This window comes from Bubalus kerabau, chromosome 7, assembly GCF_029407905.1.
Source record: "Bubalus kerabau isolate K-KA32 ecotype Philippines breed swamp buffalo chromosome 7, PCC_UOA_SB_1v2, whole genome shotgun sequence".
Classification (NCBI taxonomy): Eukaryota; Metazoa; Chordata; class Mammalia; order Artiodactyla; family Bovidae; genus Bubalus; species Bubalus kerabau.
In genome coordinates this window covers 73,371,784-73,397,867 of record NC_073630.1, presented here as the reverse complement: position 1 = coordinate 73,397,867, position 26,084 = coordinate 73,371,784, and the positions used below count along the sequence as shown (strand labels likewise).

Here is a 26,084-nt window from a genome sequence, read left to right as displayed (position 1 = left end):
AAGGTCAAGTGCACAGCCTTGCCTAAGATCAAGGCTGGACCAGGACAACTGACAATCCCCTCCTGTCTGCTGATCAGGAGCCAAGCGCCAAGCCACAAGCACTAGCAGTGTCCACTGCAGGAGAAGGCATCAGGGACAGGAAGAGAGCACCCTTCTATGGTGACTGCACAGAGACTGCTGAAATCTGAGGGTGGAGAAGACATACAGGAAGAGTCACTCTGGTGCCCGAGGCCTCTCACCAAGCAGAAGGTAAGACAGTGTACCCCTGGAGGAACGTGAGATAATGTACTGGAGCAACAGTGAGCCCCAATCCAGCTCAACTACCGAGCAGACTGACTGCTCCCCAATATGAATGGCCTGACAGAAGAGGCATGCCCACTTTTGGAACTGAATACTACTTGTCCTTACTGTTCTTTAAACGTAGTGCCTGGCAGTCAATGAGAAATGATGAGATACAAAAGAGCAAGAGGAAAAAAAGACATTATTTTTTGTTTTCCCTAGTTTTATTGAGATATAGTTAAAATATAACATTGTTTAAGTTTAAGGTGATCTGATGGATGTATATATTACAAAACAATTACCACAATTAATTAACATCCATCACCTCCTATTTTTTTTCTTGTCATGAGAGCTTCTAAGATCTTGCTTAGTAATTTCAAATATATACTAGAGCATTAAAAACTATAATCACCAGGAGGTCTTTATGTTACATCCTCAGGACTTATTCATCTTAAAATTGAAAGTTTCAACCTTTTGAATACCTTCCCCAACTTTGTAACTTTGGACCATCTTCTCCTTTCCCTCATATTCCCTCTGCCTCTGGCAACCACTAATCTATTCTCTGTTTCTATAAGACCCATTGTTAAGAGACAAAGCCATTAATATAAACAACTCAGAGATGCTGGCATTATCACAAAGTGTCTTTAAGATAACTATGATAGCTATGTTAAAGGAACAAGTAAAAAGTTGAACTATGTGCATGAACAGACAGGAAATTGACCACTCACAAGCAAGAAGGATGACTCTTTGAACAATTACAGATGACTTCTTGTGACTGGTGGATTGGTGTGTGTGGGTTTCAAGCTATAAGCATAAACAATTCTTCCTGTAAGCTGAAAAACATCAAGGCTCTGCTAGCAAAGAAGAATTAAGAAATGATTACAATGGAGGCAACCAACAGCAACATTGCAAGAATACTTATAGGACATGAAAATCACTACTCTTTACAGGATAATTTTCAAAGACTTAAGGCAAACTCTATGTTCTTATCTTCCACTACCTTCCAGGTGTGTGTGTGTGAAAGTTAAGGTAATATAAGAAGGAATGTCCACAATGACACCGAAGCCACATTGCTATTTTCCCTGGACTGAGTCAGAACTCATCATACACTAGATGAAGAAGCCTTAATACACTAGGCTGGACCTAGAGGAGAAAACAGACATGGAGGTAAAAACTCAAAAAGGAAATGAAATTAAGCAGAAGCACTGGACAGGGAAGTGATCCATATAAACAGAGCTCAGAGGAGAAACAAACGGACTTACAATGCAGTAAAGGGGAAGAAAAGGAGAAAAACCTAGACAGCACAAAACTAAAACCAACTCCAACATCATTGTGAGTTTTACCAATTAGAATTACATTACTAAAACTAACTGTAAATTTCACTATAGTGGCTTAAACAAGGAGTTATTTGGATTTTTTTCATATAATATGAACTATGGACATTGACAATTGCTAACATAGTTTCAGCAGTTTCGTGATGTTAGGGCTGACATTTTTACCATTGTGATATGGTTGCCACAGCTCCAGCCATTACATCTGAATTTCAGGAAGGAAGATGACAGAAGAGGTTGGGGTAAGGAAAGTGGCCTCTGTCCTCTTTATCAGGAAAGCAGCCACTGTACCAGAACCAGCCCTCTCCATCAACATACTTTTATTTACATTCATTGGCCAGCTGGTCACATGGTCACCTCTAGCAGCAAGGGAAAGTGGGAAAGAAAGTCCATTTCCTCTGCAAACAAAATCTAGGTTCTGTAAACAAGAAGGAAGGGAGTATATGACATTGGATAGACAATATCAACAGAGTCTGCTCTGTGAGTATTCATTGAGCCAGTGTCTGCAAAAAAGCTAACATAACATCTGGCATGTATAGGCACTCAATAACTTATGTTTTTATAAAGCTGAAGAGATGGAACTTATTGGAGATGGGAGGATAGGAGACAGCCTGTACATCAGAGGTCAGGTTCCCACACTGTAAGACTGACAGATTCAAAAGTTTACACTTGATTTTGTGAATCCTTAAAAACTCCGCAAAATAGAGCCATACACTTGAAGAGCAGTATTAACAGTTGGAGGGCAGTGGTTGTCTATATGTCCTTAATGGGTGGGATGGTTATTGTAAACCGAGAGAAAGAAACAGGGCCAGATGCAGAGAAATAGAAAATGTCACAGGAAATAAGCAAATGCAGAGGTAGCCTCAGTTCTGAAGAGGACTTTTGAGAGGTGGAAGACAAATGGCATACAGAGTCTGTAAGTGTATTGTATATACACACATGTGCACTCTATAAATATTTCACAGGCCAAGCCATTCTTCAGAATCATGATATAGGAGAGGTTTCTATACACCAAAACAAATCATCTCAACATATCCCTTCTATCAACTTTGCAAAGTTATTACAGACTATTAACTTTGTTGCTTTTAAGAAAGTTTAAGGGATAACTTTTAGAGTCTGTGTCTACACAGTCTAAGCAGAAAGAGGAACTGAATTAAAACACTCAGCTTTTTTTTTTTTTTAACAGTGATAACCAAACAGCATAATGAATTTAAGCTGACCACAAAATCTCTTCCATAGTAATAAATTCTTTTTGTGACATTTCTGATGATAACAGTTATAGAGCATAATTTTCATCTCTGCTTAATTTCTTGAGGCTGCATGAGTCTACAAGTCAGAAGTATCACAGACACCATGGGTACCTGGCCTTTTTCCAGGGGGCATTCTGAATCCCCAAGGCCATCTCCTTTTCTATCAAACAGAAAATGGCAGAGCAGGGTAACTACAGAGATGCACCAGACTTCCCTGAAAGGATAGCGGTTACGAGAATGTATCTTTAGTTGAGATCATCCTGTTGCAAATAATTATCTTCAGTCAGTGTCCTGTTAGGGATCTTAATCAGGTCGCAAGACAAAAAAGATTGGTTTGAAAGGATTTCTTCACTATGGATGAATTATTAACTAACATTATCATACAGTTAAGTTAAACATTGTAACTAATTAGAAAAGGCAATGGCACCCCACTCCAGTACTCTTGCCTGGAAAATCCCATGGATGGAGGAGCCTGGTAGGCTGCAGTCCATGGGGTCGAGAAGAGTCTGACATGACTGAGCGACTTCACTTTGACTTTTCACTTTCATGCATTGGAGAAGGAAATGGCAACCCACTCCAGTGTTCTTGCCTGGAGAATCCCAGGGATGGGGAATCCTGGTGGGCTGCCGTCTATGGGGTCACACAGAGTCGGCCACGACTGAAGCAACTTAGCAGCAGCAACAACCACATAGGAATGTTTCACTTTGACCACCAACCCTTCTTTAGCTAGGATGATTGCTGTATTAGCTTGAACACAAGCTTTGATGCTTTAATAAAGACCCCCAAATAACAGTGATTTCATAGAAGTTTGTGCTTTCTCATATAGAAAATCAAGAAGGTGATCCAGAGCTGGTATAACAACTTCACAACCACCATTATCCCAGGCTCCTCCTAATCTTATTGTCCTGTTATCCTCAACATGTGACTTTTATCTCGTGGTCTATATCAGCCTGCTGGGGCTGCTACAACAAAATATCACAGATTGGGGAGCACAAACAAGAGAAATGTATTTTCTTGCAGCTCTGGAGGCTGGAAGTCCCAGATCAAGGTGCCAACAAGGTTGGTTTCTGGTGAGGCCTCTCTTCCTTACTTGCCAATAACCACCTTTTTGCTGTGTCTGCACATGAACTTTTTTCTGTGTGTGTGCACATCCCTGGGGTCTCTTCCTCTTTTTTCTGTTTTTTTTTTGTTTTTTTTTTTTTAAATTGGAGTATAATTATTTTACAATGTGTGCTTAGTTTCTGTTGTACAATGAAGTGAATCAGCTATATATAGATAGATAGATAGATAGATATTTCCTCCCTCTTAGACCTCCCTTCCACCGTCTCTCCAACCCCACCCCTCTATATTATCACAGAACACTAAGCTGAGCTCCCTGTGCTATACCACAGGTTCCCACTAGCTATCTCTTTTACACATTGGGTATTCCCTGGTGGTCTAGTGGCTAGGATTCAGTGATCTATTCTTCTTCTTATAAGGGCACCAGCTGTATTGGATTAGAGCCTCACCCTTAGGACCTCATTTAACTTCAGTTACCTCCTTAAAGGCCCTATCTTCATATACAATCACATTGGGAATTAGGGCTTCAGCATATAAATTTTAGGAGGATACAGTATGGCCCAGCATAGCTGCCCTAGCTCTCACCACAATGTCCACATCCCAACCAGAAAGCAGAGAAAGAAAAAAGGGAAGGGCACAAGTCCACTCTTTAAGGGCATAGCAAGAAATTTAAACCTATCACTTCTACTCCAATCTCATTCAGTTCAGTTCAGTCACTCAGTCATGTCTGACTCTTTGCAACCCCATGGACTGCAGTATGCCAGGCCTCCCTGTCCATCACCAACTCCTGGAGCTTACTCAAACTCAGGTCCATTGAGTTGGTGATACCATCTAACCATCTCATCCTCTGTCATCCCCTTCTCTTCCCGCCTTCAATCTCTCCCAGCATCAAGGTCTTTTCAAATGAGTCAGTTCTTCATATCAGGTGGCCAAAATATTGGAGTTTCAGCTTCAACATCAGTCCTTCCAATGAATATTCAGGACTGATTGCCTTTAGGATGGACTGGTTGGATCTCCTGGCAGTCCAAGGGACTCTCAAGAGTCTTCTCCAACACCACAGTTCAACAGCATCCATTCTTCGGCACTCAGCTTTCTTTATAGACCAACTCTTACATGCATACATGACCACAGGAAAAACCATAGCTTTGACTAGATGGACCTTTGTTGGCAAAGTAATGTCTCTGCTTTTGAATATGCTGTCTAGTTTGGCCATAACTTTTCTTCCAAGGAGCAAACGTCTTTTAATTTCATGGCTGCAGTCACTATCTGCAGTGATTTTGGAGCCCCAAAAAGTAAAGTCTGTCACTGTTTCCCCATCTGTTTGCTATGAAGTGATGGGACCGGGTGCCATGATCTTAGTTTTCTGAATATTGAGCTTTAAGCCAACTTTTTCCCTCTCCTCTTTCACTTTCATCAAGAGGCTCTTTAGTTCTTCTTCGCTTTCTGCCATAAGGGTGGTGTCATCTGTCTATCTGAGGTTCTTGATATTTCTCCTGGCAATCTTGATTCCAGCTTGTGTTTCATCCAGCCTAGCATTTGTCATGATGTACTCTGCATATAAATTAAATGAGCAGAGAAATAGCTCCTAACCACATGGTCACACTTAACTGCAAGGCAGGCTTGGAAATAGATTCTTTAGTGGAACTTCCATGTACCTGGCTTAAATTTCTATTCAGAAGGGGAGAACAGATGTTATGAGATGACCAGCAGTTTCAGCCACAGTTGGAAAGATTCTGTTGCCTGGAATAATCTTAACATCTCCATTTTGTCCATTCTGTTTTCATTTCCCTTTTGTACCCCTCTGTTTCCCCTCCAGAGTCTTGGTTCCATTCAGTGCAACCTGGGAGGAGCCTGTTGCATACTTAGAACTAAAGACTTCTTTATGGCATCCATAGAAGACAAGAAAGTATTATTATACCAAAAATTCTCTTTCCCTTCAGGGATGAAGGAGATAAAATATGGGAGGGGATGATGCAACTAGCCATGTAAGAGTAATTAGGGGCGAATGTAGGGTCAAAAAAAGATAAAGGAGATTGGCAACATCAGAGCACTTAGTCTGCTAGTAGGAGTGATAACCCTTTGTCCTATTTTTAAATCTCTGCAACAATAACAACCTTTTGTGCTGGAGGAAACATTTAGAACCAGTTGATTTTCTATGCTACTTCACTCTGAGCAACAACGGGCTCTTGCCTCCTGCTTCATGTCTCTTGAAAGTGGAATGTCTCCTTTCATTAGCGTTTTTAATCTGGTTCCTCCAACATTGTGCAATTTCCTGCTATTTTTTCTCCAGTAATCTAGCCAAGTTCTGCTTTGGGGGGACTCTCCCCTGTTGCTTTAAGGTCTCCCAAAAGCCCTCCATCAGTCTCTGACTCTTCTATGCCTTTGCGGGAACACTTTGTTCTGGTACTCATAGAACAGCTGAAAGTGCATCTTGTTACCTTGGCCCCATTTCAATCAACAAGTATTTATTGAGAGCTGCCTTTGCTCCAGTGCTATTCTAGATCCTGTCAAATATAGACGTGAAAGAGTCTTGAGGTCTGGAAAGCACCTTAGAGATAGCTGCTCATTTTCTAAATGAGGAAACTGAAGGCCAAAGAATAAACAACTTGCTCCAGGGTCATGAGGCCATTTAGAAAAAGAACCTGCTGAGTTTTCCCATTTCCTACTCTCATGTATGATTTATCCTTTGATTGGGAAGATGAAAGAAAGTGTATGGAACATTATGTCACCTTTTCCAAGCCAAACTTCATGTTTTCACTATGTTATGTAAATTGCATCATCTCCTAAATAATTTACTAAGATTATCTACTAACCCCACGCCCCTAAAAATTAATAAAATTATGCACAATAGCTTCTCCTACCCCATGGTCCTATCTAGATGAACTCATAGTCCAAATTCTGGACATATAAAGCTAAGGGCCAGATCCTGGATCCTCCAGGTGCTGATACTTTGCAGGGATTCTTGGAGAGCAATAAGCCAGACCTCTTGGGGTCTACGTTTCTCTTGACCTTATGTAAGTTGGTAACTATATCTTCCAAACATCCCTGTCAAGTGAATATCACTATCCCCATTTCATGGATGAAAACATCCAGGCTTAAAGGGGAATTCCTATGCAGGAGACTGGGCTCATTGCCAAAAGATTATGAAGGGATTCAAGCTTTATTGATGTCTCTTCTTATCCTTAAGTCACATCTGTCTTTTCTTTGTACCGTTTCCCCAGCATGGAATGGTACAAGAGCATGGGGCAGAAGCACATAGGTGGACAGGGACTTGGCTGTCAGGACGAACTTGATGGTGAGTTCTGTCCCACTCAGGCTGAGGTGAGGGCTGAGCTCTGTGTGCAGCTCTAAGTCTCATGCCCCTCCCTGCACAGGAAGAAGAGCTCTTTCAGGGTGAAGCCCAATAAGCCCCTGACCCTCCAGAATGGAACTGAGCCCCCTGGAAACAAGCAGGAGCTAGAAAAGACTGTCAGAGCCATGTGGGGGTGGGGAATAGAGGACTATAGACCAGAGAAGATGCTCAGGCCAGGTTCCCACCTGAGATGGCTCTGTTTGGCCTGAAATGAGAGTCCAGGGGAAAGGCAACATTTTGAACCATCTTCCAGAGTCATATGATTGCTCTCTGTGTGGAACTGAGTTTTGCCTCCCTAATCTTCTAGATGGTGCAGGCCTAAAAATGGAGTTTTATATTTGTGTATACATGCAGGAAAAAAATGTCTGAAATAATATCCATAAAAATATCACTGGTTATGATTAGAGTGGAAGGGTTTAGTGTTCTTAAATTTCTTCTTTCTGCCTATGTTTTCTGCGCTTTTAAAAATAATAAGCCAGAATTATTTTTTAATCAGAAAAAATGAAAATTTCTTTCATTGTTTGGGAAAGAAAGAAACCACCACATGTACCCACTAGCTTCTAATGTGATTGCTGCCTTGGGGATATTTGGAAGTTTCAAAATGACTTTGTGTGTAAAGTGATATTCTCTGGCCACACAAACAATTTCGGAAAAGATAGAAGAAATTTAATCTGAGAGCATGTCTAAGAGCATGTCTGTACTAAACCGGCTTTTAATCTGAGAGCATGTCTGTATTAAACCAATCATACATCTCACCTTTTCTGGTTCCCAGAATAGGCTGTCTGATGTCCCCACACATCATCACCTTCAAACTTTCCAGCTACTTGCTCACTGTCCCTTAGGGCAAAGAGAGCAATTTACAGCTAATTGTGATTAGCCAGGATCTAGTATAAGAAGCTCACAAAACAAATGGGGGACATGAGTGAAGATTTTCCAAATCGGGATCCAAGAAGAAAGATGATGACCACTCCACAGTGAGGAACAGGAGGTAGACAAGAGTCAAAATAAATAAGAACCAAAATGCCCACTTAGTACTTTAGAGTGAGGCCAGTTAAATGTTGGCCTGGAAACTATGGCAGGCTGGGGATTTCCTTCTTTGCAGACCTCTTCTCCGTAAACATGTGAACATCCATTAGGATTTGTTTATGTGATTGTCTGCATAAAGGCACAGAGATAGACTCCATCAATTTCCCAATGTGTGGTTACAGACAATTCGTATTTTACTGTATCTCAAGAAGAAAACAGCAATTGCAGACCTACCCCCTTCTCCCTCTCTATCCTGACTTCCAATGAGTGTGGCATTCTTAAAATTCATCATCTATTCCTAAAGGCTGTAGTTTTCAGAGTCCAAGTTATATAATGCATCAGGGCTGGATCACTGAAAAGGAAAAAGGAGATATTACTCCCTGTATTCCTACCAGGTAGAGGGGGGAGCAAGGGGACAAGGGTCAGATTCCCACCATTTTTGAGGAACTGGATCTTTGTTGGAGAAAGAGTGCTTTCTTAGGCCTTGGCTGTCCCACATGTAACCATGTGTGAGTATATAAATTTATGTTAATTAAATTAGGTGAGGAAGTCTTGGAGACAAGGACACAGAAAGAAAGTTCCTGAGCTAGGACCTCCTCCTGCTTTCATCTTTCTTGTTTGAGAATTCTAACAAAAAGTATTGATTACCTCCAAAAAACTGGGCAATGAATTTTTGTTTTAAGAGAGTCTACTTTCTTTTCATGTGACAGAAAGAAGCTTAGAGGGAGGCACAGTTCAGTTCAATTCAGTTCAGTTGCTCAGTCGTGTCCGACTCTTTGTGACCCCATGAACCGCAGCACGCCAGGCCTCCCTGTCCATCACCAACTCCCGGAGTTCACCCAAACTCTTGTCCATTGAGTTGGTGATGCCATCCAGCCATCTCATCCTCTGTCATCCCTTTCTCCTCCTGCCCTCAATCTTTCCCAGCATCAGGGTCTTTTTGAATGAGTCAGCTCTTGGCATCAGGTGGCCAAAGTATTGGAGTTTCAGCTTCAACATCAGTCCTTGCAATGAACACCCAGGACTGATCTCCTTTAGGATGGACTGGTTGGATCTCCTTGCTGTCCAAGGGACTCTCAAGAGTCTTCTCCAACTCCACAGTTCAACAGCATCAGTTCTTTGACGCTCAGCTTTCTTTATAGTCCGCCTCTCACATACACACATGACTACCGGAAAAATCATAGCCTTGACTAGAGGGTCGCTCAGGTCTCTCACATTGCAGGCAGACTCTTTACCATCTGAGCCACCAGGGAAGTTCCTCTGACTAGAGGGAGGCACATCCAATGACTAACAATGGGACTCAGAGTGGGACAGGAGGGCCATGGGTCAGAAGGAGAATGGGGTGGGGGGAGATGCCGAGGGATTGTCACTTGTTCCCATATCTACCTCTGGGTTGTTGAGCTTTTTTATTTTGATGAGGTTATTTTCATTTTTAGTGTGAGAAAATTATTACAGAGACTTATAAATAAGCAAGCAAACAAACACATGGATCCAAAATGCAAGCTAATCTCATTTTTCGTCTCTAAGAACAAAGATTGTAAAGAATAATAAACAAACATTTGGGAGGAAATCTTGTTTGTTTCCACCCTCCATATGTTTTGCCTGGTCCAAAGCAACTGTCATGGCATTGTTTACCCATGATGAATGTGTGACTTGGGTTGGCTTCATGTCCTGGGCTCTGCAATTCTAAAATTAATAGGAGGATAGCTAGGGAACTTCTCTGCCTTCAGTGCTATGGGGGCACAGATTTGACTTCTTGGATTTGCTTGGTAAATCCTTCCTTCCATTTTAAGAGATAACTCTTTGTCTTATTTAGGGGTCAAATTCACTGAGATGCTGAGGTTGCTCTTTATCAACATGGTCATAGAGATATGTCCTATCTATCTATCTAAAGGAAATCAGTCCTGGGTGTTCATTGCAAGGACTGATGTTGAAGCTGAAACTCCAATACTTTGGCCACCTGATGCAAACAGCTGACTCATTTGAAAAGACCCTGATGCTGGGAAAGATTGAAGGCAGGAGGAGAAGGGGACGACAGAGGATGAGATGGTTGGATTGCATCACCAACTCAATGGACAAGAGTTTGGGTAAACTCCGGGAGTTGGTGATGGTCAGGGAGGCCTGGCGTGCTGTGGTTCATGGGTCACAAAGAGTCGGCTATGACTGAACGACTGAACTGATATATCTACCTACCTATCTTCAACCATCCAAGTCTTTTTCCTGTTAAGTAAGTTTAAAAACTTCCCAGCTAGTGTATATGGAACATTATAATTCACTAAAAGCTGAATACAAATGGAAATTGACAAATAACTGAGAAAACATCAAGCAGGAATCTCATGATTATTTATGAAAGTTATGCTCTAATTCTTCTCTCAAGATTTCTTAGTTCTTTTTAAAATACAGTGTCAAAAAGAGTGGATATATGTATATGTATAACAGGTTCACTTTGCTGTATACCTGCAACTAATACAATATTATAAATCAACTATACTCCAATAACGGAGAAGGCAATGGCAACCCACTCCAGTCCTCTTGCCTGGCAAATCCCATGGACAGAGGAGCCTGATGGGCTGTAGTCCATGGGGTTACTAGGAGTCGAACACAACTGAGCGACTTCACTTACACTTTTCACTTTCATGCATTGGAGAAGGAAATGGCAACCCACTCCAGTGTTCTTGCTTGGAGAATCCCAGGGACAGGGTAGCTTGGTGGGCTGCCATCTCTGGGGTCACACAGAGTCGGACACAACTGAAGAGACTTAGCAGCAGCAGCATACTCCAATAAAATTTTTAAATGAAATCTCAAAACCCCAGGTTATAATAATTAAATTTTCTGGGAGGCAGCATAATGTAGTAATGTTTCAGTCCAGTTGCTTTCAGTTACAAGTCACAGAATACCTCCATTAAAAGTGGTTTTAAACAGAAAGGAATTTAGTAATCTCACAAAACAATAATTTGAGAGGTAGGTGGGCAAGGACAGAGCTGAATCAGCAGATCAGCAGCATCATTAAGGATGGAAGTTCTTTTCCTCTCTCCATTCTGCCACCTTCAAGATTGGCACCATAGCTGCAAAAAGGCTGTTACTTGCCAGGCAACACAGTTATGCCCCACAATATCTGGAAGAGAGAAATTGAAAAAATAGAGTCAGGGATTACTTGCCCAGCATCTTCTTCTATTAAGAGGGAAAGTCTTCCCCAGAAACCTCCCAGCTGATGTCTCCTGAGGTCTCATTGGCCAACACTGGGTCACATATTCTAGCTGCAAGGGAGGCAGGAAGAGAACACCACTCCAGTCCCTTCCAGAAAGGAAGAATGGCAGCCAACAGGTCAGCCACACAGAGATTGACAGAATCAGAGCCTCTGGTACCAAACTGATGAGAATACTGTCTCTTTCACTTAATACTACTGCAAACATGAGCAAGTTACTCAATTACTCAGTGCCTTAGTTTCTTCCTCTGCTGTGTGAAATAAATTCTACCATATATGTAAAGCCCTTTATAGTGTCTGCTATTAGGCATCATGGTTATTTGCATATCTAGGATGACAGAGGGTCTCCTGGGGTTTGGAGTTCATCCAGATGCTCCCGCTGAAAATGTGACAGACAAGTTGGATTTAAGTTGCTGTGATGTTAAATTCTTATAGGACCCTAACCACAATGGCTGTCCTCAATTCTTCAGACTTAATGCTTAATATTGTCATATATTTTTAAAAGCTTTTAGCTGACAGCCTTGTCTATTAAACTTATTTCCAAAAAAAGCTCTCAGAGATAGAAAGAGTGTCTTTGGTTCCTATGGGAGGTGCCAACCTCCTCAAAGACTCCATCTCTTCCTCTCTCACATTGCTTCTGTATCTGACTTTTTAGTCTGTTCTCATTGCAGCTTAAAGCAGGCACCAGTTTCACACAGTCCTATACTTCATCTCAGCTGTGTTTCCCAATCCCCTGGCTTCAAATGAGGGCAAATTCAAGATGAGGACAGAAAGTAGCTATTAGGAGTTTCCTTTAAAATTTGATACACTGTTAAATGGGATGGAAATTGGCACAACCTTTCTGAAGTGCAATTTGACACATGAAATATTTAAATACATAATTTCCTTGACCCAGGAATTCCACTTCTATGCATGTATGCAAGAAATAAAATTCAAAAAGCATTGCTTGCTTTAGCAAAAAAAAATTTTTAACAACCTAGATGTCCATTAATAGTAACTATGTTAAATAACTAGACCATTACCATAATATGAGACTGCTATATCGGAACATTTTTTAAAACATGAGGAAGATCTTTATGTACTGACATGAAGGGATGCCTACAGTATATTATTGAGCTTAAAAACAACAAAATACAGACTCCTGTTTACCATATTGTATCAGTTGTCTATGGTTGCATAGTAAACCATTCCAAAGCTTTAGTGTCTTTAAACAACAGTATTTATCCACAGCTCTTTGATTTGGCATTTGAGTTGGGCTCAGCAAGAACAGCCTGTCTTTACCGTATGTGCCGCTGGCTGGACTCACTCGTGTATCTGAGGCCTTGGCCGGTATGTCGGGGACAAGTCCCTCCCTCTTCCTGTTCTCTCATCCTCAAGGAGGCGAGTCCAGGATGCTCGCATGGCAGCAGCACTCCAAGAGGGTGGGAGCAGCGAAAGGAAACCTGGTCACTTGGCTCAGGACCCTGACAGCATCATTTCCCCCAGTTTCTATTGGTCAGAGCAAGTTTCAAGGTCAGACCAGAATCAAGGAGTGGAGAGAGAGACTTCACCTCTTCATGGGAGTTGCTGTCTCAAAGGCATCATCCAAAATGCCCTTCAACCATCCTCACTTCCTGACACCCATGCCTCTGTGTAGCCCTTCCCTTAGTGAACCTGGACTGCCTGTGGGACCAGCAGAATGTCTGAGTGTGTGTTGGAGTGTGACATCAGAGGCTAGCTCACACCAGGTCTTGCACCTTCCACCTTGCTCTCTTGGTCCTCTCCCTGTGGGGGAAGTCAGATGCCATTTCATGAGGAAATTCAGGCAGCCTGTGGAGAGGCCTGCATAGATAGGAAATGAGGCCTCCTGCCAACAACCGGCACGAGTATGTCAGCTGTGGGAGTGAGCCGCCATGGAAGCCAATCCTCCAGCCCCAGTCAGGTGTGTAGGACTGTAGCCCCAGCCAAACTGTGACTACAGCCTCAGGAGAGCCCCTAGGCCCCCCAGAACCTAGAACTATTGCTCAAGCCACTCTTGTCCATGGAAGCTGAGAGAGAATAAATGATTAGTGTTTTTTTTAAGCCACTAAATATTAGAATGACTTCTTATACAATGTTCAAGAATGAATGAGATGCAAATAATTTGTGGCTTCTCTGTGTGTATGTATATACATAAATATACACAAAGATAAATGTTGTCTATCTATTTAATGTTTATCCCTAGAGACCAGGAATAAGGGGGGGTGTGTGTGTGTGTGTGTGTGTGTTGTTGTTGTCTGGCACTAAGGGGCAGGCAGACAAACTTTTTAATTAAGGCCCTTTTTTCTTCAGACTTGTTTGAGTTTTTTACTAAGAAAGTTTTACTTCTATAATTGTTTAAACAAAAACAATTTCCCTGCTATTTCAAAGCATTTGTATATACACATGAATATGAGCAACAGGGCTAGGTACAGAAGGAGGAGGTACAGATCCATGGAGGAGTCTTTAGAGAGGCCCCCTTGCACAATTGTTCTGGACACTTCAGTTCTGGTAATGGTGCCACATGCCCCCAGAACATCAGCACAGGCTTGCTCTACGGAGATGAACACTGTCCAACCAAGCATAGCATCGAGACTGCAGTAATAAGGCAACTCCAGTGAGATTTAAGCATCCGTTTTCTTTTTAAATGAGATTTTCCCAAAAAGACGACATCCAACCGAGTCACTGAAATGCAATTAGTACATACAGCTGGATCGAGTTTAGAACACTGAGAATCTGTTTGAAAAAAACACATGAAATGGGGTCCAGCTGTCTGAAATTTTTAGTTTCGTGAAATCCACATTTAAAGACAAAACCCGCCTATATGTTTTCTGATCGTTTTTTCATTGCAACTTGGTTTTAAAAATCAACCAACCCGATCAATTCATCAGTGCAATTGACCAGGCCTCTTAAAAATAAGGAATCTAAAGCCTTTTGTCCCTTGAAAATAGAGATAAATGTCATAGACTCTTGGGTTTTTTTCCTAAAGTCTGTGGTAACTCCATGCATTTCTGGGTTGTAAGAAATCTGAATGCCTGTCACATCATTATTTCCATTCACAATATTTATTATTGCTATATTTATTTGTTATTTACCAAGTATTGATGGTATCCTCAGAGCTGGAAACAAAATTCCAGAGGAGACTATAGTTTTTGCCTAATAGATTACAGTCTTGTCTTCATGATTGTTCCAGAATGTACAATATTTACTCGCATGGCATTCCATATAGCCCTGAAAGAGGTAGTTTCCCCTCAAATGGATATATCTCTAACTTTTTTAAAAAGTATGTACTAAAGAAATATATGTGTAAAGATGACATCTTCCTAACCCCTGGGAATCATAAACAGAACATTGAGAATTTTTAATATTTGTGACACAGTGGAAGACTTCAAATCACGTGGTCTTTCTACTCAGGTTAAGTTTAGAAACATTTCAAAGAAAATTGGATTTTTCTTAAGGTAACAACTCATTTTATTTATTTTTATTGCCCAACCTCTGCCCCCAAATCCAATTTAAGACAGTAATCTGGGGCACCTCATGTGTTTAAATATGAAAAATAACATTTCTTCAGAAATTGCAAACAATTTTTCCAGGAACTGTTAGGAGAAATTCAGTGGTAAAGAATCTGCCTGCCAATGCAGAAGCTGCAGGAGACGTGGGTTCAATCCCTGAGTCAGGAAGATTCCCCTGGAGGAGAAGATGGCAACTCTCTCCAGTATTCTTGCCTAGAGAATCCCATGGACAGGGGAGCCTGGTAGGTTACAGTCCATGGGGTCTCAAACAGTTGGACATGACTGTGACTACCCATGCATGCATGAACACACAGCCACTGCCCAGCAATTTGGGATTTCTGGCATGCAGGTTTGAGAGCTCCGTATCTAATTCATGTGCCTAGCACCAGGACCTGCCGTGGTTTTGAGCAAGCCCCCTATATCCTTCTAGCCTATTCCCTTCAATGACGTGATACTTATTTGTGAGCAGAGCTTTGTAAAACTATGATTACACGGATGACAACATGTGGCGTCGGGATGCATGGCTGTGTGAATTTGTTTGGGTTGACTCAAGGGCAAAGCTGATTCATATAAAATTCCTCAGGGAGTTTTCCTGGGTTTTGTTGAAAAATCTAGGATGTAGAAAGACTTCATTTTAACCCTGATTTTGGAGGCTTAATAACTGGCAAACATTTGATGTACACACTTTATAACTCAAGTGTTAGATTTATTTTCACATATATTTTACACATAGATACAGAAAAGTTGTTTATGAGGGGCTTCCCTGGTGGTCCAGTCATTAAGAGTCCACCTTGTAATGCAAGGGATGTAGGTTCGATCCCTGGTCTGAGAAGATTCCACATGTCATGGAGCAACTAAGCCTGTGTGCCTCCATTACTGAGCCCTCGCTCTGGAGCCCATAAGCCACAACTGGAGAACCATGCACTAAAACTGAGACTCAGTGCAGCCAAATAAATAATTTTTTTTTAATGGACGTGATTTTTTTTTTAAGTTGTTTATGAAAGAAAAAAGTTAAAATACAACACAAATTACTGATTCTGGTTGAGGACAGACATCTAGAGCGAGGGGGATCTTGATACAGCATCTGCTTTCTAAGGAGGTAGATTGAGAACGAAGGATTCCTGCCACCTTCCCTGAACTATAAGACCCACAGGAGTCTGACTCTTCCAGCCAACAAGAGGGAAGAAAATGGAAGCAAGAAAGCAGAGGCCTGTGTCCGCTGGCCTGGCATCCCCACACCCCCTGCCTCTAACGGGGAGATAGGGGCTGCATAGTCACAACCTCCCTTCGTCCGAGTCTTGCCAGACAAGGTCCAGGAGGCAAAGGAAAAGAGGTCTTTGCTTTTCAATGCAGCAGCCAAGTACCTGGCCTAGGGGGCCCAGGAAGGACCTTCTCACCCTGTCTTTCCAATCAGATTGGCCATCACCTCTCTTGGGAGCAGCACCAGGAAAGCTGGTGGGAGGGTAGCTAGAAGTATGGTTCTAGATTGCTCCTTCCTGGGGAATGAGTCACAGGTTCCTTCTGAAATATGAACAGGAAAATAAATGTTTCCTGGCTGTGCCTCAACACCAGTAAATAAAATGCCTGTGAGAATAAATTATCTCATGGGCCTCCCCAATGCCATCCAACACATGCTCACCAGGACCCGAATTCAACGAGCAGTCAGGGAGGGTGTGGCTGGTGATGAGTCTCCATATTTTAGAAAATTTACAAGAAACACAAAACGCTCTCCTGCTTAGAAGTTTGATTTTTTTGTTTGGGTTTTTTGGGGGTATGTCGGTTGTTAGAGAATTTGGAACAGATTTTTCCATATAAACTGATGTTCTAAATCTAAATGGTGTTTAGCTTCCCGAAGCTGGCCCCCCAAAGTTTTTATAGCAGTACAGTCTGTGCCTTATTGTTTTCATGGGAAATTAATTACAAAATTAACACAGTCAGAAATGCATTAGTCCTGGGTCCACACCAGTCCACCCCCTTCTTCTCCCCCGACATCTCCCTGGGCCATGTGGTGGCACTCCCAGTTATAATAGCCAGTGGTCTCTCGGAAGGGAGAACATGGTTAGATTCCCTGAGACTACAGTTCTTTGCTAATTCTCTACATCTACAAATTCTATCTGTGTCTGAATAAGAACTAGTAAGTACCGCTCAACAGCTATTTAACAAACTCTTCCTTAAGTGATCCGAATTGAGAGGAAAAGATTTTTCTCATTCAATTACTCATTTCTTCATTCAACTTAAAAAAAATTTGGAACCTGGACATGTAGTTGTGAACCAAACACACATAGTTCCTGCTTTGCTAGTTGTAGGTGGAGGGGTGGACATAGGAGGGTAAACTATATAAGTTCTGTATTAAGGAAATAGGCAAATAAATAATATACTTACAAATCACATCAAGAACTACAAAGAAAATAGGTGTTGGGAGGATATGACTCTAGGAAATGACATTTGCGCTGAGACATGAAAGATGAAAGAGGCAGGAAGAGAGTGAGTTTGTGTGCTGTTGGCAGAAGATCTGGGAATGGGGGTGTGAAGGTCAATACACGCCAGCCCAAGATTAGCAAAGCTCTGAGTTGGAGAAAAGTTTGGAGTGTTCAAGAAACTGACAGTAAGCTAGTGTTGCCAAGGCAATGTTGGAGAGATGAGTGGGGACCAAATTATGCCAAGACTAGCTGGCCAGTTCAGAGATTTTATATTTCCTCCTTATTGCACTGGAAAGCCTTGAGGCTTTTAGGTAAGTTAATGGCCTCATCTGACTTATCTTTGAAAAATCTACTCTGGCTGGAATGTGGAGCATATATTTGGTTAGGGGGGCAACATGGGCAGCAAGAAGACCAGCTAGGAGACAAGACAAGGGCTAAAGTTGGGGTCGGCATTTGTGGTCGTAGAAATTTTGAATAGAAAGTTGCAGTTGGTATCAATTTAGGAGATGAGATTGACAGAACAGACTCATGGGTTGGTTGTGGGACTGGAGGGAAAGACTGGAGCACTTGGGTAGCTGAAAAGATCATTGGCTAAGATGGAAGCAGCAGCTGCTGCTGCTAAGTCACTTTAGTCGTGTCTGACTCTGTGTGACCCCATAGACTGCAGCCCACCAGGCTCCTGTGTCCCTGGGATTCTCCAGGCAAGAATACTGGAGTGGGTTGCCATTTTTATTCTCCATAGAAGCAGTAGGAGGGGCAGAAAGAGGTAGAAGACTTGGCTTTGGCTGAGTGGAGTTGGAGATGGCAGTGAGATTCTGAGAACATGGTTGGAAACTCAGAAGAGAGTTCTGAGCCAGAGATCCAAATATGGGAGTTGTTGGCACAGAGATGGTGTTTAAAGCCTCAGGGTGGAACTTCGCACTCCTCATTGCCTCTCCTATTTGCAGGCACAGGTGGACAAACTATCAGTGATGTGCGTGGAGGAGGATAAGGAAAGCAATCAGCCCATAATGGTCTAAGGAAACTGTTTTCTGCCTCCTATTTTGATAAATCCACATTCACCCTGAGCATCTTGTAAGCATACAAAAGAAAGCTAGTTCAGGTTCTCATTTCTTGATCACAGAATATTGAAATATGGAGGGGAGAGATAAATTAGGAATTTGGGAATAACACATACACACTATCATGTAGAACATAGATAAATAATAAGGACCTACTGTATACCACAGGAACTATTCTCAATATTTGGTTAAAAAATCTAGGTGGAAAAAGAATCTGAAAAAAAAAAATATATATATATATATATAACTGAATCACTTTGCTGTGAAACTATCACCCAAAACGAATACAACAATGTAAACAACTATACTTTGATAAAAAATAAAAAGAATCCTGAAATAGCTCCTCTAGCATTTTACATAATTCAGTTTTAATATTCCTCCTTCAAAATGCACCAAAAATGAGGACATTTTCTCTGGATACAAGTGTACACGTTACTTTTAGGGACACTCACAATGGCCATATTTCCTTGCCTGGCAAAGTTGTGCTTGCTTTCCCATAATAATTAAAATCCATGAGGACTCTAATTGCATCTGGATGTCTCTGCTGAGTTGGAACCTGTCACTCATCTAGAGCATCCCACACCAAACGGAAAGGACACGCTGAAGCCATGGCATTTGAGCAGACCCAGGTCCCACACTGTGAGCTGCCAGGGAGTGAGTAATTCTGGCCTTGGAAAGGGCACATTTGTAAAGCTAAATTAATACGTCCTGTTTTTCATCCGTGACTTCTCTCTGTTTCCAGTTTTAAACAGTCAGCTGCCTTGGTTACATGACCATGCAAAAAAAAAAAAAAAATGGGGTTGGGGGAGGTTTGTATGTTTATTGTCAATCCCAGAATGGACTCAACTCTTGGAACCAACTCATTCAGTACTGATCCAGATGCTCAAAGGAGAGGAAGGAGAAATAAAATCCATCTACCTCATTACCTTTCTGAATTGAAACCCCCAAAGCATCTGACAGTCCCCAAGTCTGCTATCTTTATTCCCTGGTGGTGAAAAGCTGTGAAGCAGATGAGGAACATGAAAGTTTTCATTACATCAGCTCCCTTCCAACATTTTGGTTTTCATTTCATACGATAAGGTTGAAAGGCCCATTTGACTGTTATAAATTGCCTTTCCTCATCAAAGAACTCCAAGACCAGAGTCTGTAAACATATCTGGACACTGTGTTTAGTTGTAAACCACTGGGAAAGAAAAATGAAATGACATCTAAACTAAAAGCCCAGCCCCTTTCCAATCTTCTTTTTTTTATTGCTATAAATCCAGTAAATACATCTTTAGTTTCTGTTGAGAATGAAAGCTGACCAACCTCAGACTTAAAGGCATATGTGGCCCCAGAGCAAAGTACCCCCAAGCTTCACAAAACCAAACTCAAGTGTCCCATGCGCAAGCAGCGACCCTGATGTCGCAAGTTCTATATTTATAAAAACGGACAACTTATACATCGCTGCGAGGCATCTCCTTGTCTCCTAATTAAAGGTTTTACTTTCCTTTGACCAGCGGCCAGTTGCCCTGGGTAACTGCACAGGAGAGCTACATGCTAACAGTTGGAAGTAAAGATGAGGCCAAAAAAACAAACAAACAAAAACGTTGCAGTAGGACCTGAGGACTGAAAATACATGTGCTGATTTCTTCTCATCAGGCAGAAGTGTCCAGGCTGGAACTTAAAATTATTCATCCCCTGGATTATTGATTAAAGAAGCTTGCAACTGTTAGGCTTCTAGAGTCAAAAAGACAAATTTGCGTGATCAGGCCATAACTGAAGCACACACAGAGGCCAAGAGATTTATAGGGCCTTTCCTTCTGGGTCAGTCAGAATCACAGTGGAGAGCTGGGTGAAAGCAGCCAGCAGCACCCCCTTGGAGAAGAAGAGAGGGTGCCACGCTAGGTGTGTCTTATGTACAAGTCGCATAAAGGTAGCACCACTTCGTAACTCCTGGAAGAGATCATTTAACTAAACGATGAGCCATGGTTCTGTTTAGAATTCTATTCCCGGGCCTAAGAGTTTGTTTAAGCAACTCTTTGGCCATCACAGAAGCTGTCAGCCCACCAAAGTGCTTAAGCTGACTGTTGGGAAAAGCAAGACTCAGAAGAGCATCCTTCCAGAAAGGCAATTTCTACATTTTTAACCAGTGGGATCACTGTGCAGGAGTGACTTAATCTCTCTAATCCTCATTTTCTTCATCTACAAAATGGGAATGACGATGATAGAATTATGTTGAGAATTAAATGAAATAACACAGTTTGAGGTCATTAGCACAGCACCTGGCAGACAACAAGCTCTCAATAAATGCTGGCAGAGATGCTGCCGCTGATGATGACCGTGACATTGAAGAGGAAGTAGAAGAAAACTTTATTCAAGCAATAATCCTGTTCCTTTAGAGGATGTCTTTGAAAGTCTTATCTGTGTCTTTAAAAGTCTCGGCTTATGTCAGCCATAAACTTGCTCATTCTTTTCCTTTGGCTACAAACGTTTGCCAGTGTTTGGTTACAAGAGATGCTGCCTATGGAAAAATCTTTGAAAGATTTGGCAAGGCATTGGAGCGAGTCAGGATTGCCTGATTGGTCCAACATAGATTTCACACTTCTGATAGAAATGCACACTTCTTTGCATATTTAAAATTTTTTAAATGCCTGGGGCAATTAAAAAATGTCTGGGGCCCCTTCAGGCAGCAGCCAGCTCCTGCCTCTTTAGGAAGTGATCCCAGCGTGATGATGTCCCAGCCTGGTGATGACCTGGCGGGGTAATGACCCTGTGTTTATTTCCTTGTTGATTTCCCTTCCCTGGCTCCAAGCTCATTTTCCCATTGCCTGCAGGAAAACAACATCCAGGGGTGCGGTAGGCCTGACTTGGCAGCCCTAAAGGTGAACAAAAGGACCCTGGCTCTGGCAGAGAGCAGAAGGAAGTTGGAGGGAGCCTCAGCCCATCCAAACCAGAACAGACACGTTGTTGATGCTCTTGAGCAGCTGCTCAGTGGGAGCCACTCTCCCTGGAAGCTCCCCAGAGGCTGCTCTCGGGTTAATGGCTCAGTTCTGTGCAGAGCCTGCAGCAGGGGCAGGGGATGCACTGATTGAGTCCAAGGTGGAGTGGATCTCATGCGTGTCTGGAAGACGGGGCACAGGAAAGAGAAGGGAAATTTTCCTGGGCTACTGCTGAGTCAGAAAAACTCAGTTCCCAAATGGACTTTACCCGGAGGCCTCACACGGCTGAAAACTGATCCACAAAGCAGCAAAGGTAAGAGGCCTGCCACCTCCAGAGGGCTGCGTCTCAGGCAATTGGAGAAAACTTTGTCCCTGACTCTCCTAGCCCAGCCCCCACCCCACTCCTGCCATACACCACACACACACACACACACACACACACATACACACAGGTTAAGGAGAACTTGTTAAGGAGAGCCTAGAAATATTTTCAACACTCTAGAAAGGCCTCAGGACATTTACTGTCTTTATGTTCAAGGATACCACTTCCTTGACTTTCAAAAATAAAAACTACTTTTTTATTTCATTTTTCACTGGCCAAACCGGTCAGTTAAAATGTAAGTAATCCCATTAATGGTGCCTGGGTTTCTATAACATTATTCTTTATCAGTATTCAAAACACATTCACATGTTTTTTCCCATTTCTGTGGTAGAAATAGGCATTTCCGTTACTATTTTACCCACAGAGGCACTTAGGTGCAGAGAAATTGTGACCTGCCCAGCAGTGTGTAGGAAAGTGACAGACAGCTCACCTTGTCTCCATTCCTGCCTCTTTTCAGTAGGATGGTGACTCTACTTTCTAAGCCAAATGCCAGACTACACTATCTGTCGCATATTCTGGCAAATGGTCCGATGAGAGGGTAGAATTTCAGCAACTGGAACTCTCCTGGATAATCCAGAAATGGAGAGTCACAGTATCCAGGACAATACGCCACTGTGTCGTGTATCCTTATTCACTTCCATCCCTGGACACTGAAGCCAGTTCAACAAATATTGATAGGTGATGGCCCCAGTGCCCAGTTCTGGGTCACACAGTGCAAGGTGCAGACCCTATGCCCAGCGGGTGCTGAAGGAGGCAGAGTGGGGGCTGGGGGAGGGGGTATGAGTGACAAAGCTCTCTGTGGGAGGGGAGCTTCACACTCGGGCTTAGCATACTGAAGGAGAGGTTTCAGATCAGCACAGCCCCCGAGTAGGGAGGGAGTGTACATTTACAGCAAGACTACAGCAGCAGGGCAGGAGGTGAAGAGCACAGACTGAACAATTAGACCATCCAATGGTGAATCCTGGTTCCACCACCTACTAGCTCTGTTGTTGCTGTTGTTCAGTCACTAAATCATGTCTGACTCTTTGTGACCCGGTGGACTGCAGCACACCAGGCTTCCCTGTCCTTCACTATCTCCTGGAGTTTGCTCAAACTCAAGTGCATTGAGTCATTGATGCCACCCAACCATCTCATCCTCTGTTGCCCCCTTCTCCTCCTGTCTTTAATCTTTCCCAGCATCAGGGTCTTTTCCAATGAGTTGGCTCTTTGCATTAGGTGACCAAAGTATTGGAGCTTCAGCTTTATGTCCGGGGTAATTCAGGTAACACCTCTGACCTCAGTTTTTTGACATGTAAAATGGGAACAATTGGTGATACCTACCTTAAGGAGTTATTGTTGTTTTTTTTTTAAATTTAAATGTATTTATTTTAATTAGAGGCTAATTACAAAAGTATAAATGAGATAACACGTGTGAAATCTTTGCTGGCACACAAGTGTTCAAGACATAGTAACTGGCTCCATGGGAGATGCCAGGGATAAAGATAAGAGGAGCCCTACCCTCAATTTGATCACAAGATCATGAGTTCCTTGTGTGCCATTATCAATATATGCAGTGTGGTAAGGGCTGTGGGATCGCAGAGGAGGGATCCACTCAGTCTGGGAGATTCTGGATGGAGGTTCTGGGCAGCCTGTTGGGGGAGGTGGGGAGAAGTGACACAGCAGAGGCCCTGTGTGTAGGAGGGTGGCAGAGAACAGGACTGCACTGATTTGATTTTGAACACCAACTTCATCCTCCCCCAGATGCCTCCACCTGTTAGGCTGCTGGGACTGCCATAACAGTACCACAGCCTGCATGGCTTAAACAACAGAAATGCATTTTGTCCTAGTTCTGGAGCCCGAAGTCCAACATCAGGATGAGGCCATTCACCTTGGCTTGCAGACGGCCACCTTATTTCTGTGTCCTCACGTGGTCATTCCTCTTTAAGGAGAGTGCGTGTCTCTGTACGTCCACATTTCATCTTCTTAAGAGAGACGGTCATTAGTTGGATTAGAGTCTACCCTCAAGGCCTGTCTTTAACTCAGTCACCTCTCTCAGGGCCCTATCTCCAAATCCAGCCACATTCTGAGATATGGGACTTCAGCATATGAATTTGGGGGGATACAATTCAACCCATAATGCTGAGGCTGTTACTAAGACTTCCCAAGCCTTACTTCCTCATTTATAAGATGAGGACGATTTACTTAACATGGAGAACCATTGTAATGATTATAAAAAGAATCTGTGAAGCATCTATCCCAGTTTCTGACCCTTAGAAGGTGCACAGTAAGCAGTGGTGATTACTATCAGCACTTTAGGCCAAGTCTCAAAAGAACATGGGGTCCCCTGCACAATCCGTGCTCCAGATGGACATCGGAGAATTGGTCCTTAGGTATCCTGCAGACTTTATGACAGGGCAAGGGGGCATTCAGTGCTTCCACTTCCTTGGTTCTGGCAGAAAGCCCATCATGAGATAAGTCAAGTGGCTGGCATGTGTCCTACAGAAACTGTTCTCTCTGTCTAGTTATTCAAGAATCCAGATGCCCATTCTTTACTAAATGACTTGGATGAGAACGTCCATCTCTGCACCTCAGCAGAGAAACGACACTTGGCAGATACACCCTGACTCTACTCCTGGGGCAGCCACTCCAAGCTCTGTCCACCCAAGGCAGGCCCCAGGTACCTGTGTCCTGGCAAGTCTGGAAAACAGTATCATTCCAACCTACATCACTAGATACAGATATAGATATATTATTTTGAAAAATCTCAAATTTACAGAAGAGTTGTCAGTACAATACGGTACAAAAAATTCCATAATGTATTTTTCCTGAACCCTTTGAGAATAAGCTGCCAAAGAGATGCCTCATCTTCCACAAATACTTTAGTGTGCATTTCCCATACACAGCACATCTCCCACACAACCACAAAACCAGGAGCTTAATGTTGATACATTACTATTATCTAATCCTCAGACTCTAGGAAGTTTTCATTAATTGTCATTGGATCCTCAGACCAGTTCAAGTTCTTGTCACTTGTCCCCAGAATAGTCTTTATAGCAAAAAGAGTACTTTCAAATCAAGCGTTGCATTTAGTTGTCACGGGTCCTTAATCTACTTCAACATAGACCCTTTCCTCAGTATTTCCTTCACTTTCATGACCTTGACAGTTTTTGTTTTTTTTTAAATACTGGCTGGTTATTCTGTAGAATGTTCCTCACTTTGAGTTTGTCCGAGTTTTCTCACACTTAGATTCAGGTTCTACAGCTTTGGCAAGAATATCACAGAAGTGATGCCATACTCTTCTCATTGCATCCTATTAGATGGCAAAAAATTTTAAATTATTTTGAGAATTTCACTGAGGCCCCAGTCTCCAAATAGGAGATTACTGAGAGTAGTTGGTTAAAGTGATATCTTCTAGGGATCTCCACTGGAAAGTTCCTCTTCCTCATTTTTTAAATTCGTAAGTGTTTGTAGAAAAGGACCTTGAAATTATATAAAATCTCATACCCATCAAACTGTCAATGTGTCCTTTTGATATGTTCCCATCATTATTTGCACTTCCGTACTTCCTGTTACAATGAGATGTTCCAGCCTTATAGTCAAGGAGCTCTGGTTCCATTTAGTGGGAAATTATTTAGAATCCAAATTCTCACTGTTAGGTAGGCTCATTGCTGCATTAGGTATTGCTGTTCCCCGACTCTTTCAGTAGAAGAGCTAGGGTATATGAGTGCGTGCTTGCGTGCATGCGTGCGTGCATGTGTGTGTGTGTGTGTGTGTGTGTGTGTGTGTGTGTGTGTGTATCTATGATTTGTATGCATTGAAAACCAGAATTTCACTCTCATACTTTCAATTCCAATCCAACCCCGGATGTTTCTTTCTAGCTTTCTCCCTTTCTATATTGTAAGTCCCTTCTCTCACATTACAGAGCCTGGTTTCCATTATCCTTAATATACTTGCTTGTTCGATCAATCCCCTGAATGTAACCAACAGCTATCATGACCCCTGCTGTCACGACCTTCCTACAGGTGCCCTCCTCATCCTGCTGGGATTCTGACACTGAGCCAGGCTGTCCCTCCAGGGGAACCCCTTTCTCTGCCCATCCAGGGTCTGGCCGTTGTGCAGGGCAGCCCCTCTAGGTGGTTAATCTCCTTACTTTATCTGGGCCAGCATACCCTGTCCACCTCCCACGTGGGTGATTACCTTACTCAGACCCCGTTAATGGCCTTAAGTATTATACTAAATTAGGAAGAGAAGAGAAGATGAAGAAGAAATTCATTCAATTTTAACATTTTTTTTTAAACTTGGAAGTGGCT

General features: G+C 42.5%; 1 protein-coding gene across 6 annotated transcripts in view; it reads left to right on the top strand.

Moving 5' to 3' along the window:
- The first annotated feature begins 21,386 nt into the window (after positions 1-21,386).
- Positions 21,387-26,084, top strand: part of LNX1 (ligand of numb-protein X 1) — a 188,131-nt gene continuing 183,433 nt past the window's right edge. For all 6 annotated transcript variants that reach the window (XM_055588570.1, XM_055588564.1, XM_055588565.1 and 3 more), the window contains exon 1: positions 21,387-21,726. The gene's annotated coding sequence lies outside the window, so the exon portion shown is untranslated. The remainder of the gene's footprint in view (positions 21,727-26,084) is intronic.